General features: G+C 38.3%; 1 protein-coding gene across 4 annotated transcripts in view; it reads left to right on the top strand.

Annotated features, from left to right (window-relative positions):
- B3galt1 (beta-1,3-galactosyltransferase 1) overlaps nucleotides 1–18,731 on the top strand; it is a 489,297-nt gene that overhangs the window by 363,342 nt on the left and 107,224 nt on the right. For 3 of the 4 annotated variants that reach the window (XM_057755705.1, XM_057755704.1, XM_057755708.1), the window contains one exon: nucleotides 1,904–1,951. The exons of the other annotated variant lie outside the window; for it this stretch is intronic. The gene's annotated coding sequence lies outside the window, so the exon portion shown is untranslated. The remainder of the gene's footprint in view (nucleotides 1–1,903; nucleotides 1,952–18,731) is intronic. 4 annotated transcript variants of the gene reach the window in all.

Here is an 18,731-nt window from a genome sequence, read left to right as displayed (position 1 = left end):
TCTCCAAGACAATATAACACCTGTCATTCAGAAATCAATATACTGTTAGATATTACTGTTATTAAATGTCTGATTACTTCTTCAGAGAGATTTGAATTAATAGTCTTCTATAATAGTACCTTTTTAGTCTGGACCCTTTATACACAGTTTGTAAACCTCAGGGACTATTTTTAATATGCAAGATACATTTATTAATATTTAATGCATTAGAAAATAAACCTGAGAAAGTTAATACCATTAATTTTAAATAGTTTTAAGGATTAATTAACTGACTTATTTTCAAATAAATGGCATCTTTTTAAAGGAAAAGTAACTTACTTCATTGTTTAGTACAAATTAGTGAGAAGATGACTTTCTTATATTTTTCAAGTATTTTTACTAGATGGAAAACAACTGGACTCCCATATATGCTTCTGAAATCTGTTGTGATCTGTCATTGTGGTTGAAGTACAAAAGGCAATGTAGACCTTGAGTAGATATGTAGCCAGAGAAGTTAGGTCATTATGGGCTCCTAAATGGTGTCAAAGACCAACAGGGGTCCAGCTTTGGACACACTTTGGAAATCAGTATTTTTTCAAACACAAAGTCTTATTCTGCCCGCTTACTGAAGAACATGACTACTGTAAAGTTCCATTTAAATTATTTGGAAGTAACAATGTGGATCATTTGGCCTAAAGATTATAAAAGCTACTCCAGGAAGCACTAGCTTTTTCAGAAAGATTTCTCTAGTTCAATGGCTGTTTGTCTAAGAAGAGGTATTTGGGGCCAAAACACTGTCATGTCGTATTATGTACTTCTCCTTAGACATTCTGGATTTCATAAAACACTGCATTATGTCTTACAGAATAGTTGCCGATCATAGCCATTTGGAAATTTATTCTCCTATTAATTCCTGGGCTAGATATCCAGGCAGGTTCTTTACTCCTTCTCTGGTTCACAGCTAGTATAGCCCATTGTTATCACGCCCATTTGGTAGTTATTTCTTTTTTTTTGTTTGTTTGTTTGTTTTGTTTTTCGAGACAGGGTTTCTCTGTGGTTTTGGAGCCTGTCCTGGAACTAGCTCTTGTAGACCAGGCTGGTCTCGAACTCACAGAGATCCGCCTGCCTCTGCCTCCCAAGTGCTGGGATTAAAGGCGTGCGCCACCACCGCCCGGCTGGTAGTTATTTCTTTTTGCTAATTGTACAGTGATATTTGTGTGTGTATGTATGCACATGGTGGAGGTGCTGGTGTTAGGATGAATTCTGATTACATACTTTTGCAATTGTTTGTCTTCAAAAAAACAAATTTTCCTTTATTACAATCCATGAATTAATACTTTTATACCAAATGTTCCGTATTATTTTCTCCATTATAGTGAAATATCTCCTGAGATTTTTAGCTCAGTCCTTTCATTTTTAATATAAATAGAAACAAAGAGGGAAGGGATGATTTTCTCAACACTATGCAATAAAATTATAGGAAAATTTATAACCATCTCTTTATGGATAGAGATACTATGTTTAGACAGCATAGTAAAATACATCAATGTGGATTGAGGAAATGTATCTAGGGCACTCTTCAAAGTCGTGATTTTACCTACTAAGTATCATATTTGACCCAGACAGTCTTAAATGCCAAGAGCACAGTAGTGTTGAGAGAGATGGAGACCTTGCCAAGAAAACCATGAACAAGTTCTGCATCCCACACCCAAGTCAAACCAAGATGCCAGTAGGTTTTGTTCTTTTTAAAGAGGAGCCAATTCAAAGCAGTTCTGTTCAAATATATCATCCTGAGCTATACCTAGAAATATTAAATGATGCAAATCTTACCCTGATATTGGAGGTCAAATATGTATTAATAGATTTTAGTCCCATGGGGCACCATAAAAATCAGTTGGATAATCTTCCATTGCCTTCTTTTCAGGAAGGAAGAAATGAGTCTCCATGGAACTGTGGATGATGTTTGTCTCAGGTAATAACTTTTTAACCTTCCTGGCCAACTTAGTCTGTCCTGTTTCCAAGTATTTAGACAATGCCAAATGTAAGTCTTCTCACAATTATTTCTCAAATCCTCGCCTATCCTTTCTGCCCAAAGATGCTACATTGTGGGTTAATATCACCACTTACCTCCAATCTGATCCTCTTCCTCTCAGAAGTAACTTTGTCTTTGCCAAGAATCTACTCACTTATTTCAGATTCTGAATTGGCTTCTACTGATCCCAGCTTTGAGACAGCAATGCTCAAGACTGATCTTAAGAATAGTAAGCATGACTTAAAGATAACTGGAAAACCACACCCTATCCTCTCTTGTAGATGTATCTTCTCTTGTAGATGTTAAGTATGACCAGCTCCCATTGGGGATATATCATCAAAGAACAGCTACAGCTAAATTTATATAGGCCACTGGTGAAGTCATTGGATGTACTTTGTCTAAATAACAACTACAATGTCTGCATAAGATATATATTATTAGCGCCAACTTATAGTTGACAGAACCGAAGCTCAAAGACTTCAATAGCATGTCCAATTTAGCAAAAGTAAGATATATTATAAGCAGTCTCATATTTCAGTCTTTCTTAATCTACTATACCCAGGTCATTCTACCTGGCAGGCTAGTGTCTAGAAGAACCTCAGGCATCCTTAAATTCATTGTAGTTTACATGTAAGCAACATTTGGCATTCCCTCCCCCTTTTTTTTCATTTATTTAAGCACCTTTTTACTTCGAGGTTGTGTGTTCATTCATGCTTGGCCAAGAGTAGGGCAGACACCTGTACTTTGCAGTCTGCTTGATTGAGTGCAGGGGCAAAGCTGGGTCGTGAGCAACCTCTAATCCTTTTGTCCCTGCCAGATAACAGGAAATTAAATCCCTGTGATTTGCTCCAGGCCAGAAGTTCATTGACAAGGACAAGGTCCCTTTACTTATTATTTTTAGCTTAAAGATACCATTAACACCACAATGCCCTATAGCCAGAGAAAAAGAATGTTTTCAAGTGATGGATAGAAGGTTTGTCCTTAGAGCCAGAGATATATGTTATATCCATCAGCTTTTGTTGACACTTTTACATCTCATTTTCTAATTTGACTTAATCTTCAATGTTGTGTAATTGAAATCTCTAATGCTTAGGGAACCAACCATGAGATAAATGCTTCCTTAACCAGTTAGCTGGTTAGTAACTGGATAATCACTTCCTATCAAGGTCTTCAGTTAAGTACTATTGTTTGTCATATTAGGTAATAGGGAATCATTTCAGGAATTAGAAAGAAAATAGATCTTGGAGTAGAACATATTTTCAACCTATCATCCTCTCTGCTCACTGCAGATTTATGTCAAACTATGCAGAAAACTGATGCACCCCATCTGGCATCTCCCAAATCTCAGCATCAACTCAAAGCCCATGTAGGTCTCACTTGAAACCTGTCTGACATTGTCTCTACTGTCTAAGAGATTCAGATTTATCATCTCTACCATCCATACCAGGTATGTGTGAGATCTAAGTAGACTCCATCCTGAGGCAAGATTCTTTTCTTGTCATTTTTCATGATATACATTTCTGCACCATCATGGAAATCAGAGAGCCCCAAAAGCCTATCTGACTTTTAAATTTTTTTACTTAGGTTCAGGGTTTTTTAATTATTAATTTTACTACAAACTAGTGAAAAGTAAGCATTCCTAGAAGGTCAGCCTGAAAGGCTCAGTATGTTAGTGCTGGAACAAAAGCCACAGCCTATGACTCAGGCACACTAGTTTCTGCCTTTGACTATTCTATATACACCGTCTCTGAAGGAAAAGTTTCCAAGATCTTTGGCCTTTATTACATTTTCTGACTAATGAGAGACGAAATATTCTTGATACACTATTTTTTTTCCAGGTCAAAGTTACCTCAAAGAATATCTCAAGACAGTTACATTGAGCAATAAAATGACAGTAGAATGTGCAAACGTAAATGAAAATTCAATATATTGTGATTTTTCAAACAATTAGGGGGCAAAGAGATAAGCATAAACTTTTCTTTCTATACATAACTACATTTTCTCACTCATAAGTCAAAAATCTTATGACACAACTAATTCAACTAATTCATCTACTTAGTGGCTGATGAATTGTTTAGAGGTAGCTTAAAAGATAGTTCTTTATTTCAGAGTCCTTAAAAATACATAGGTTCTATCTAAATGACCCAGTAAGTAAGGTGATTGCTGTAAGCCTGAGAACATGAGTTCAGTTCCTGGAATCCTTTTGGTAGAAGAAGAGCATTGACTCCCTCAGGTGGTTCTGTGTACTCTGACCTCCCCACATGTATGATGGCATACAGACAAACACATGCGCATGCGCGCACGCACACACACACACACACACTTAATTAACTAATTAAATGTATTTTATTTAATAATAAGCAAATCATTTGTGCATATAACTTAAGAGACTATATCCCTTCCTTCTGAGTACCTCTTCTTTCAGAATGTCATTTTAATGTCTGTACACTATTTTCTTGTGTTGAACGTCACTAATGCCTTTTCGGTTGTTGTAGTTAAACCCCATAACCAAGACAGCTTACAGAAGGATTTATTTGAGCTTTTGGTCCAGAGGGATAAGAGTCCATGACTATCATATAAGAAAGTGGGGCAGTGGGCAGATACAGTGACTGGAGTAGCAAGCTGCACACTCACATCTCAAATCGCAAGCAAGAAGTGTGCAAGGGAATGGCCCGTAGCTTTGAAACTTCAAGGCCTGCCCCACTGACAAATTTCCTTCAGCAAGGCAATACCTGCTAAGTTTCCCCAAACAGCCACCAACTGGGAGCCAGGTATTCAAATGCCAGAGCCTATGGGGAGGAGAGTCTCATTCATACCACCATACCACCGAACACTGAAGTCATTTCCAGTACTTATTTGAGTTTGCAATCTAGACCCTTATATTGAAATAGTCGGACATTTTAACATTTATTCTATAAAGTGTCTTAATTATGCTTAAAACATTATCTTCTGTGTAGTGTCTCTACTCAATACCAAGAGCTCAGCTCTGAAATCAAATACATACAATAAACATTACACATACAGAACAGGTTATACTTATATATTTAGTAATATATATGTAGTATATATATTGCAAATAGAAACAATTAAAGAAAAAGAGGTCATGAACTAAAGAAAGATCAAGAAGACTACCTAAGAGGGGTAAGAGGGAGCAAAGGAAAAAATTAAGGAATTATAACTTCAAAAAATATATTATGAAAACATTATTTTGGATTAATATAAAAATATTCTATGCCATTTTAAATTCCTGCTTTATGATTTCCTTCTTTCTTAGTTCTTATTATAACTTTTACATTTGCAAGCACTGACTGGGAAGCCCATCAATTCATCATCAATCGTAAGTGCTTCATTTACACAGCTGATTATTAGATGTATTTCAGTGTGCCAGAGTGACCTAAGGAAGAATATTTTGCCCAGGAGATTTTTGGGGCAAGAGAAATTATGGAGAAAGTCCCAACCATGAGAGAGAACGAAAGCCTGCCCACACTAAGGGGCAGGTGAACATCATGAGGGAACCGGGCTGTTGAATGAGCAGTTGGGCCCAGGTTCTAGAAAGACTGATGAGGGCTGATGGAAGACAGGCACTGTCTGATTCTTAATTCACTCCTTAATACAAATAGACATACAGACAAGAACCTGATGTTTCCCACTTCCATTCCTCCACTGTGCAAGGCAAGGTGCAGATGCTCTAGGAAATGGGGGAGGAGAGAAGGGAGCAGGAAATGGAGCCAGCATGTCCACCCCTACACTTAAGTGCTCCTCAGCATGGGAGGAAGGGCACAGTCTAGAAGTGTATCCAGGGTTACACCTCAGCAGAATCTGCCAAAAAAAAAACCATGTCTGTTCTATGCATGTCTTCCTAGTCCTGCTATATAAGTCCCCTATTTAAATTTTTAGGAGAGGAAACCTTGCTTTGAACCTTGCTTTGTTCCTTAACATATTGCCCTGTCAAATTCTGTCATTAGCCACATGTGGGGGTGCATGCCTATAATCTCAGCACTGGGGCGGATGAGGCAAGTTTGAGGCTGCCTAGACTATATAGGCGATTCAACTTTAAGATAGATAGATAGATAGATAGATAGATAGATAGATAGATAGATAGATAGATAGATAGATAGATAGATAAGGAAAGTTAGAGGATAGATGGATGGATGAATAGATAGACAAACAGGCAGACAGATAGATAGTAGGATAGATAAATGGATGGATAAGATAGATAGATAGATAGATAGATAGATAGATAGATAGATAGATGATAGATAGATAGATAGATAGATAGCAAGTGTTTTGATAAGTTTCTATTCTTCATCACTACATTCTTCCAGCCTTTCTGCTCTACTTGCTGTTATGATATCCTCTCTGCTTCCCTTCTAAGTACGTGGATACAGAAGTAAATAATGTGCAGAGGCAGCATATCTCAAACCCCAGGACACAAGGGCAAAAATAGCTGAGGGACATTCTGTTGACCCACAAAGCTGCAAATGTGGCACTCTACTCTGCAGACATTCCTTCTCCAAGTACACTCATTTCCACTTCACAGATAGAATCTGCATTGTGTAATGTGGTGTGTGTGTGTGCGCGTACGCATGTGTTTTGGATAAAGATCATGGCCCCGTTGCTGACCTGCAGTGCCCAGAAGGGTGCTCTACAGGCATTGTTCCAAAAGGCACAAAAGAACAATTGTTTCTTTATACAAGCTCAAAATAGAAGTGCCCTTTTCAATACTGTCTAATATTGTAATGTTCCTATTTTTTTTTTTTTTGACTGACTTTAACCACTGGGTCACTCATCCACAACATCGCTCTCTAGGTTTCTCTGAGTCCTTTGCTCACACACAGCCAGCTACATTTTTTTAAGGTTGAATCACATTTTGTTTTCTTGTTGGTTTTAAGCTAAATTTAGGACTGTGGTGTCTCAATTCTTAATGGTGTCTGTAACAACTCCCAAATTAGAAAGCTCTTCAAACTTCTCCAGCAATGTGTTGTTCTTTGCTTTTTCAAATCATCTCATGGTGTTAACATAATAACTAATATTTGTACAGTGACTTACAGTTTACAAAATACTTTCAAACCTATCATCTCTGAAAAACGGAGATACGAGGAACTCTCTTCCAATTCAGATACAGCCTTGAAGGCAACACCTGGCTTAGGTTAGGATAGAGATAGATGCCAGTAATCCAGCACTTGCCTGGCACCTACTATGGCCCAGGGTTCAAATTTAGTATCACTTTCCTCTACAAAAATACTACGTAGATTATGTTTTCCAAAGGCTATACTGATGCATACTTTAGATTAAAACTGGTCCCCTAACTCCAGACACCTCAAAGTTCATCATGCAATAATGCCTCCTGTCCATTGATGGCAAACATCACAGTTATTGTTTAACAAGACGTAAACTTCATATTTAAAAAGTCATTTGAAAAGCAAAATGTATACTTTTGTCAACATGAAATCAAGTCATAAAATTAGAACCATGAACTTTTACAGACAATAACAACTAACATTTACAATTTATAATGCAGGACACCCATACAAAGTATGTTCCGATCTTTTTACTACATTTAGCATAATGATGATTCTATGAAAGCGGTATTCACATCATCCTCCTCTCGAAGTGAGAAACTCAGTTGTAAGAGGGCATGCACCTCACATGAGCTAGAAAGTGGTATGATGGGGACTTGAACCCAGTACAAGGGAGTCCATTGAGCATGCCTTTAACTTCTATACCATTGAGTTAAGAAGGCTGGCTCTGTAATCAACTTTCAGTTACAGCTCCATCTGTCTATTTACTGACAACATTAATGACAAATATTTTCACTCTCTAATTTAGGGGGTTTTCTGTAAAGTAATAAAACATGTTTCAAAATTCAGTGCCCAGTCACCAGTTAATAAATGTCCACTCACATCCTACTGACACTGAGTGCCCTTCACTTATTTATTTCTGCCATATGTGATGAGCATATGCTGTGTGTGCCATGCTCCAGCTTCTACCTACTTGGTTTATGGAAGCTCCCAAGGCCACCTATCCATACTCCCTTCTTCCCTGTACTTAAACAAGTGTTTCTGTATATAGGGTAGGACTGTTCTTTTATCTTAGCCTTTTTGCTGATGTTTCAAATGAAGTTGTAACTACAGCATCATTTGGGGGGGCACATAAGCACTCTGTCATATCTAGATAGTTTTCATTCAAAATGCCTGACGTGTGATTATTTTCTAAGACTCTTTCAGTGTGCTATTATTACATGCATAAACAAAATCAGCTTTTGCTACAGTCACCTCCTACCCACACTACATTAGTTTAAATCAGAGGCTTTCTACAAAGAACACCTCGATTTCCTGGCCCATCTTCTTTCCTGCCCATAGCCGGGATCATGGACAAATCCCTTCGGTTCAGGGCAGTGGTACCTAATGGTTCGCTACATGTAGTGAGATTTGTTTTCAAACACCTGCACACCCCAGGGATCCATTGTCTTCCTCCAAGATTTTAGCTTTCTCTTTTCCACAGCCCTTAAATTTAATTGGACAAACTTTCAGTTTGCTTTAGATCTACTGTGACTTGGTAAAACACTTCTACAGAACCTGACTTAGAAAAAAACAGTATTTTATATACAATATCATGACTTAAATTGCATCTGTCTGAATATGGCCAAGAACCAAGACTCTGAGCTCAGTGTCAGGCCTGACACCCTTGCTATAAAACAAATCTGAAATTCCTTTAATTGGAACAGACGTTTTATGATCTGAATATTTCTGTAAACCCGTCCATACAACCAATGTAGCCAAAATTAGCATATATTAGCAGGCATAAAATTATAAATTGGGCATGTGGATGAGCTTTATTGGTATTGTAAAATATTATGGTAAGGCTTTCCATCAAAATGTTCTCATTTTGAGGCACTACATTAAAAATACACTAAGAGTTGTGGGTGGCACCAACAAATTAGGATTTGAACTTATTTGGATTCATGGTGCTCACTCCAAACAATCACATCTTTAAACATCTAGCAGATGGCCAAACCTAAGTCTGATGAGCTTTCTCAATAGCGATGAAGCCAACACACAGTATGGCAGACCATTGGCAAAGATTTAACATCACCTGGAAAAGAAGCTTGTGGATGAAAAATAATGAAAAATTATCTGAGAGTAATTTCTGTAACACTGATGGAAAAACTGTTTTCATGGCTGAATCTTAAGAGTCTCTGTGTAGAACTAAAGTCTTGGATAATTTGGTGCTAAGTCTATTACTAAATAGTGGATGAACACAGTAATAGAGGTACGTGAAACTGCTGAATGGATTATTCTGTGTAGGGAAACAAAATCTTCATGGGAGGAGCAACCTATGTGGCTGATACTGGTGATTTGTTGGCATGTTAGAATAATCTATCATATACTTATATTGATGATAATTGTGTCATAGTATTCCTCATTGTCATTTAATAACTGAACAAATAAGGAAGGAAGGATACTGGTTTTAGGGATTTCAGTGCAGGATCAACTACTCTACTGTTTCTGGGTCATGATGATACAGAAGATCATACGAGAAGGGCATGTCTCCAGGATGCAGAGGGAAGGAGATGGGAAAGGGACAAGTAAGATATACCCATCAAAATCACATTCTCTCTCTCTCTCTCTCTCTCTCTCTCTCTCTCTCTCTCTCTCTCTCTCTCACACACACACACACACACACACACACGGTGGGAGGAGAAAGAGACAGAGCTACTTCCACTACCTTCTACAGTTTTTTCTCCTCCCAGTAGTTTAGCCCACATCTGACCGCATCCACAGATTACACCATTGATTAAGTAAGGCTCTCCTGATCTGGTAATCTCTAGAAGAGGCTCACAGACACGCTCAGCAGTGTGCTCTATTCATCTCCTAGGCATTTCTCTTTCCCATTCAATTTATCATCAAGATTAACTATCAAAATAATGGAATGGAAGGGAAAAGAACAAGGAACATTATTTCTGAGGCTTATGAAATTGTACTGCAACAGTGAACACCTGAAAGGTGTGTATCTGTCAGGCTGTTGCAAAGCCCTTTAGTTGTGACTGTTTTAATCCTCACGCTTTGTGTGGTAGACACTGTTTGTATTTGATTTTCTCACCCGAGGAAAGTGAGATCAAGAAATTTTTCACAGCTAGTCTGAAAAGAATATGCTGCATCTAACATAGGGGGTGTATCTGTGCCCCGAAGAGGGAAGCTTAAGGAGAGAGGATGGACACAGAACAGCTGTGGAGAGTTCCACGTCAGCATCCTCATCAAGCTGTTTAAGAGTTCTCTTAGATGGCTTCCTGTCTAGGTTGCTGTTTTTCAGGGGGAGGGGGCGAGGGGGAGTAGGACTTGTCGCAGAAGCCTTCCCTCTCCACTGTGCATCTCGACTCATCAGTCTCACAGCAAAATTAGGCTCCTTGCTCTTCAGGTCAGCAGGAGCACTGCAGCTTGAGTCTGTATTGATGTCCATGGCCCATATTACCACAGAAAGTCTGTGCTGCCACCTGAAACCATGCTGATAGCTAGTCCATGCTGCCACTAAGAGCCATGTCTGAGTCCTTGGCCCTCTGTAACTGGGGTCTGTGTTGATATCTATGACTTGGTACATGGTCCTGCTGTAGCCGGGGGCCATGTTTGTGCTCTATGCTGCTGCCAGAAACCTTGTGGAGGCCCAGTGTGATCTTAAAGTCATCTCTTCTACATTCCTTATTCAAGTGCTTTCTGACTTGTTAAAACAACAAAATTAATACAGTTTGATTGATCACAGACATGTCAGACACACCATCTTCATTTCACAGACGAGTTGGGGAGGCACAGAAAGGTCTCAGATATGTTACTGAATGTACAAAGGTGCTGGTAACATTCCTAGGAGAACTCAGCCCATCATTCTACCTTTGAATTTACTTGTGACAAAACTCATTCTCCAAGGACATTTGTATTTGTCTCAGGTTTCCACAAATGAGTTGGTGAGGTGCTTCATCATACCTCTAATGGCCTACAAATTCTCCTGTGGTAGACAGGATGTGTAATGTCTGTGTAGATGGTGGTCCAGAACATGAGGGTGTTACTGAACGCAGTTCAATTGCATGTAACAGCCATTCTGCCATACTTTGTGACTGTTATTATTTAGCATCTAAGTTCAAGAAAGTAGAAATTGGTCAGTGTAAATGGAAGGACATAGAGTGAATCACAGAGAAGTTTCAAGGCACTTCAATTTCTAAGCAACATGTCACTCTTCCCCACTACAAAGGCAAGCCATTGAACTAAAGGATTTCTTGACATCTGAGGGGCACATTTGTAGTTCTATGAACTGTCCGTTGCTATAAAGAGTCAGAAAATCCAGTCTATGGAAAGTTCAAGAAGATACTCCCTAGTTAGATTATAGAGCAAATAATAAGGAAGTAAACATCCATTGTCCTATTGAATATTCATCTTAACCATAATGTAAAGTTTCTTTAAAGACAGTGATCGTCTTTGACATCCTTTCCTTCAAGTTTACAAGTCTGTTACTTGTGGCTGCTATTGGAACATGAAGTTAATGTAATTTCTTTCCAGGTTCCAGCCCATTATTGCTGTAAGGCAAGAACAAATTTTCAGTTGCTGTGAACAATGCCCGAATGCTTGGGAACATTTCCCAGACAACTCAGACAGTAATATATGAACAAGGAAGAGTTCCACACATCACATGACTCTTTGGTCAAGAAATCAGAAACATCGTTCATTTCACCTGAGGCACACAAGGATATAAAGAACATCTCAGTAGCTCTGTGCTCATGTTTTTAAGGTGCTCGGATGTGCATGGGAAAGAATAGAAAACCAACTATGAGCAGTTCTCTTTTAAAATTACTTTGTAACAATCCAACCATCTATTTTCCCAAGATCATACCTGGGATGCATGTCTGTTAAAACAAATAGATGATGTAAAGTGGAGAATAAAAGACAAGCTCTAAGTCAGCTGGCTTTTTAAAAATAAAGTATTCTCTGAATCTACAATTCCTCTCTCTCTCATTTGAGAGAAAGGGGGAGAGAGATGCTATCCATCTTTGCTTGAATTCCAGTATTCTTCAAATAACCCATTCATGATTGTCATTTTTCTGCCTCTCTCTCATTTTTAACACATGCAATATTTTATTTCCCATTCCACTTTGCTTGGCTGCCAGCATCTCACTCCATTCAAGTAACTGGATTTGTGCATGGTTTTATATTTTTAAACAATCACTCTAACAATACCGCAACTGTCTCTGGAGGAAGGAGTACAATCTTAAATATAAATCAGCCTGAGTAGAGCGAAAGCAGGCTCAAGGAAGGCATTCAATCCCCCTTCCGATCTCCAAAGCCATGCTGAGAAAGCGCTGAGACCAGCTACAGAGAATATGGCAAAGGTGAAAAATAACAGTGTGAAAAGCCCCCGGTTATATCAAATTTTGCTTTTTTATTACTTTGGACTTGTCAATAAATCTGAGAGTCTTGCCTTTTTAATATGTTTCCTGGGTCTCTGCTAACTCCAGCATTTGGCAAGATGAAATTCCAGTAGACTGTTTAGAGTCCCCTTGCTCCTACAGCAGCTGAACATCTCAGTGGGCCAGCCACGGAGCAATAACAATGAGAGGGACAAATTCCAATGTGTTTCCTTCCTTCCTCCCCAGCTGTTGTAGCAGGGACTGCTGATGTTTTATGTGAAGCATGTATTTGAAAAACATTTCTAAAAGGCACAAAGCACATTGTGCAAAACAGGCAAGCACATCTTTCAGTCATGTTCTGTATGTGTGCATGTGTATATGTATATATATATATATATATATATATATTTACATACAAATAGAGAGGCATTGTTATATCCACATAGAAATGTATGGGTATATGCATGTGTATCAGTAAGGAATAGAGAAGTGGTTAAAGATGTGAAAATAAATAATACGGGATGGTCCATTGAATCCACAGTCTGTTTAAAGTGTCTTAGACATGTCATATTTATTCTTATAATGATCCATTTTGGAAGATAAAAACAGAGAGTTGGTGAAGTGATAATTCAGTGGGAGAGTGCATAAGGACACTTGCTGAGAACCTGAGTTTGGGTTGCAGCCTGCACATAAAAAATCTCGGAGAGGCTGCATGTCCATATAACTTTTACACTATGAAGGCAGAGGCAAGAGTATTGCTGGTGTCTACTGGACACCATCCAGTAGCTCCAGTCCACTAGTAAATGCATGTAAATACAAATAAGAATAGGAGAAAGAAGATAGAGAACTAAAAGGCATTGATTCAAAGGCCATACTCAGTATCTCTTACGTGTTATCACATTTGTACACATGTTATTCCCTTCAGTTTATTAATTAAAGGTCAAAGAATGGCAAAGACAAAATGTGTCTCTGTCAAAAAGCTACTAGGTTGAAAACTCCAGATTTTGAACTATAGCCAACTGACTAGGTATCCAACAGTGCCAAACCTAAATTTCCACTTCCGCCGATGTAAATATATATCTTAATGCATTCAGAAAGGAAACTCATCACACACACTCACACACACACATATACACACAGACTGTCACACACACATACACACAAACACACACAGACTCACTGGGAACTCTTCATTTAAGAAATTAATGTTTATATTTCCATATAAAAAACTGTGGTCATTTAATACACCAATAACATACTAATGGGACCCAACACATGTGGTTGTGTCAAAAGACAACTTAGGATGCCCATCTAGTTCCTCAATATCTTGTCTTCACTGCAGCATACATAAGGCCCCCATTTGAATGAATTAGAGCACAGATAGCAGCAAGGGGTTGGAGAAGAAGAGAGTGGCCTTAAAATGCAAGGCCAGCAATGTAATAAGCTCCATAACTCATGCAAAATTAGACTGCTGTCGAGCTAGATTCATAAATTCAAAAGATTGCAGAAACTCAGCTCTAATAAACTCAAGATGCTAGGACTCCACAGAATTCAACCAGTGAATTCACTGTCATAAATTACATTTCCAGCAGCAATTAATGACAGCTATTTTCCCCTTTGTTGAAACTGCTTCCAGAGAACACAGAGGAAACATCATTTTTTTTTCCGAAAAGTTATTTTCTGCATTAACTCTTTAGATTTAATTGTCTTCACCATCAGTTTTAAAAATGTAAAAGAGAGTACAGTGTCTTTACCTGAAAAACAGGCTCGTAGTATTTAATATGTATTGAATAGGTAAGGAAACTGTTATATTTCTTAATCCATATCAGTAAAAACGAATTCCCCATCAAACTCAGATGGTTTGACTGCAAAGCCTGAATTCTGAGATGGTGTTCAGTTCTGCAATGGGATTCTAAAATGATAGACATGGGAAATACATGCTGGAGTTGATGAGATAGCTCACAAGGAAATGTTTCTAACAGGAAAACATGTTGACATTATAGGGAATAAGTGTCACAACTTTGAGAGGCAACAAACAGTGCTAGTTAACAGAGAATCTTCCTTGGCTAAATGCTACTGTGCAGCTGTCTATGGAGTGGATCAATGAGTTAAGTATTTTAGTTAGTTAACTGAAAGATGAAGTTCATTATCAAAATGTAGTGACATTAGTCTTAATGACAAACAGAAAGAGAAGGTCTAACCTGTTTAGCACAGACCCAGGAGGCAGAATCAGTTACAACTTCAGCTTTTACAAAAGTGACCTTCCCCACAATGAACATCACACAGAGTTTTCAGAGGTCACCATAGTCACATTCTTCTTAGATGTGTTCCTCTTTAGGCCTCAAATGCTACTGGCATCTTCTGTATAAACCATATGCACATGGAAGTAAAAACACAACTGTAGTAGGAAGCTGCTTGTTTGTTTCCTGGCTGCCTAGACCAGAAATAATCACTCAGAAACTATATCACCTGAATCATGGCTTGAGTATATTTTTAGCTAGCTGTTACATCTTAATTTAACCCATTTCTATTAATCTGTGTATCGCCACATGGCTGTGTCTTACTAGCAAAGTTTTGACATGTCTGTCTCTGCAGCGGCTCCATGGCTTCTCTCTGAGTCAACCTCGGTTCTCCCAGCATTCAGTTTAGTTTTCCCCGCCTTCTCTGGTCTACCCTATCACAGGCCCAAAATAGCTTCTTTATTAATCAATGGTAATTCACAGCATACAGAGGGGAATCCCAAATCACACAATAGTTATTGAATATGCTGCTCAGACCACAGTTCACCTCCGTCTGAGATGTCAAATAGCTCCTCAGATTTCTTCACCATTCCAAAGAACTACTCAGTTTTTACTGGCTGAGTTATGTAATTTCCATTGTGGGACTAACTGTTATCTATATTTGGAAGCTAGAAACAACTGAATTTTAAATTTCATATATTTTTGCAATCTTCTGTTTGCTGACATGCAGTATCTTTCCAAATTCCCCCGATAGTTGTGGATTGAAATGTACAACTACAAAGACAGCAACATAAATAGTCATTCCCTTGTGAACAGACTTGAAATGTTCTGTCTCCCTACGCTGTTCTACTGACTTTTCAATTTCACAGAGATTAACTTCAGTCTAGATTCCAACCCCTCACCCTTCTTGCTAAAGATGAGTTTTATCCTTTCAACCTGCTAAGCCCATAACAACACGGAGTGCATAGAAAAGGACAAATTATCCATGTTTCTAACCAATACTCTGTGAAATAGGGGGATCTTTTAAATAGAATTGTTGATCTTAACTTTCTCCAAGTGACAGTCCTTTCTAGATTAGAATTCCCAAATGACTCTCAAAATTCCAGGATTATTTACTAGTATAAAAAATACCAAACATACCTATTAAATGTAGTAGCTTTCTTGGGTCAAAGGAGAGGATAAAGGAAGGTGAGTGAAGATAGGTAGCAAGAGACATGTGTCTACAGTTCTAAGGTCAAGGACTTTCTTGGAGGCTGCTATGTAAAGATCTATGGTCCAATGCCACTGTTTACTGCATTTAAAAAAGTATAGGAAATCATTCTCATCAACTACCTATTTTCTATGTATTTAGAATTTAGTTTGCTCCTTTTTGAAAGTTAGACTAATTTGTCTTCTCATAATGCTCTCTTTTCTAACATGCAAATGTTTTCCTTATTAAATCCATATCACTAAACTATAGACTTCCCTTAATTCTGAAGTAGATGGACAAAAACGGATATTTTCAACTTGAAATTGGGCTCCAACTAAATAACTCCACTAATTTGAACCTATCATTTCATAAATCTGAAAGGTATTCAATATACAGGTAACCATGCACCCTCACAGCATACAATGGAGTCCCGCATAGAGAATCAGTTGTTAGCCATCTTGACCATGTGGCTGACTGAAGCCATGGCTCTCTTTCTCTGCATGAGAGACTCTGAAACCAGTATTTTTATCCGAGGAAAATATCACGTGCAAAAATATGGTTTCTATTAAAAGGTATACAAATTGTAGGCCATTATGTAGTTGAAGAATTCTAAGTTAAGTCCGCATCAGTTGGTCACTGTGTATTTTTAGAATGAAGTCATTGATGAAGAGTGAGTCAACCTATTTTCCATCCACTTCACTCTAAAGCAGCTCTGCTGGTGGAACTTAGAAAGCTGCACGTTGGGTCCTACTCAGATTGGGGCAAGTGGAAAAGAATATCTCTTGAAAGGAGTCCACTGTAGTGAAGCTAGAGAGTGCCTTCAGCTTCTTTACTCTCAGGCAGAAAGTGAAGCATACACTATAGACTGTAACTACAGATTTTCAGAGTCCGTTGACCTATTTCACTGCAGGAATGTTAGTACATGCTAACCGCGGTAACCAGTGAAGCCACCATTTTATGTGATGTGCTTGGATCCAGGATGATTCTGAAAAGGAAAACCTAACTGTTTAAACTTTCATGTACTCAAATCAGATGTGGCAAGTAAAATGTTATGATTACAGGATGATAAAGAATAGATTTGTAAATGTATTACAGGAGTGCCCCTTGGATAGGCTTCAATGAAAGTCAAGGGTACGAACCATTTTCTCAAATAGTCTTTTGGATATTAGCAAGGGAAAAAATAAAAGTCACCTTTATATAAATGCTTAAATAATATTAGTAATATAAACTAACAAATAATGTAGTTTCTACAAATTGCTCGTAGACACTGGAGCATGTTTTAGTTTTAGTTTTAGTTTTTGCTCATGAGGTCATCATAGTCTGGCTTCCAACTGGGAACCTCCCCCTTGCTACAGAGCTAGTCACACCTCATTCTCATGGTTTGCACTGTCATGGAATCTCAACTTCCATCACCACATCACCTGATTAACACAATGATTTCAGCTGTCTCTGGAAGGGTCTCCCTCTTTCCCTTGTTCCAGATGCTTTCGATTCAGAGCTAAATCCTTGGCATGGTCCTGGCAAGGCATGAGAACAGAGTACAAGTTTTGTAAAGAAGCTTCTCTGCTGTTTTAGGATGCCTCTGGGACCGGACTTTCTTAGCTCTCGCTGTCATAGACAAGGACCTCTGTAACCCTTAGTTGCTAGCAGTCAGATTGTTTACCTGGGTGAGATGACACTGTAAAGGTGTAATGCAGAGGCAAAAAAGAAAAAGTGAAAAAAAGTGTGGCTATTTAAACATACAGTAAGGTTGCAGAACCAAGCCTCCCTCCTGAGGCAATCCATCTTTGCCTCAACTACTTTATTAGTAGGTTCAGTGTAAGTCAGGTGTTGGACAACTTGCAGTCATGCATATTCAGATAAATTAGAGTCATTTCTTCGACAACTATGTACTGCAGATCTGTTAAGTGCCAGACTGGGGATCCAAACATGGTGAAGACAATCATTTATGTCCTCAAACAAATCTTTAGGGAAAGCGAAAAAGGAAATCGTCAGGCGGGTGGTGGTGTACTGAGAATGATCTGGGGAAACACTGCTTACAGAGCTTTGTAGAAAGAATGCAAACTAACGTGTTGTGAGGCCCTGCCATTCTCGGTGCTAGTGGTGAAGACTTCGACCTCCCCAGTATCCATTCTACAACGTCAAGACTCCAACTTTGGTAAATCAATATTAAATACCTTTCTATGAATCAAGCTAAAAATCTGTTAGTCATTTTACTTTTTACTGAAATAATTAACTAAGAAAAGGATCTTTGGGGAGGAGTATTCTGGCAGTTCTAATCCATGACTGACGGGCAAATTTGAACTGGGACCATATAGAAACAACACGTCATGGTAAATGAACGGCAGAGGTAAGCCATTCACTTCATCTCTTAGCAGGCAAAGATAAAGGATGAAAACTCAAGCCTCCTTTGAGGTCATGTCCTTAATGACCTAAAGACCTTCTCTGTGCTGCACTTACCAAAAGCTCCATCATCACCTTTTATTAACACAATTTGGAGACCAAAATTTACATGCTTAGGGGAGACTCATCCAAAACTCTAGCAATATCATTGTGCTTTGAAGCTTATCCATTAGAGAAATGACCCTTCAAAAGAATGTTTCTTTTTGACCAAATGAGAAGCCAAAATTTGATTACAGTGATGGAGTAGTACTATCTAGCTATTATAATGTTGGCAACCGATGTGTTTAACTGATTACTATATTAAAGCTACTTAGGAACTTATTGGGACTAGATGAAGGCACATTAATAGGACCAGGGAAATGATATGCCACCAAAAATTAATGGTGTAAAGCAGAGCATTCATTTGTCTTTACTGAGGTGGAGATGATATCTCTCTACCTAGTACATCTAAAAAAAAAAAAAGACTAATGAATCTAAATGACTCTAAAATATCTTACT

The sequence above is a fragment of the Chionomys nivalis genome, chromosome 22 (genome assembly GCF_950005125.1).
Source record: "Chionomys nivalis chromosome 22, mChiNiv1.1, whole genome shotgun sequence".
Lineage (NCBI taxonomy): Eukaryota > Metazoa > Chordata > Mammalia > Rodentia > Cricetidae > Chionomys > Chionomys nivalis.
This window is presented reverse-complemented; position numbering and strand designations above follow the sequence as displayed.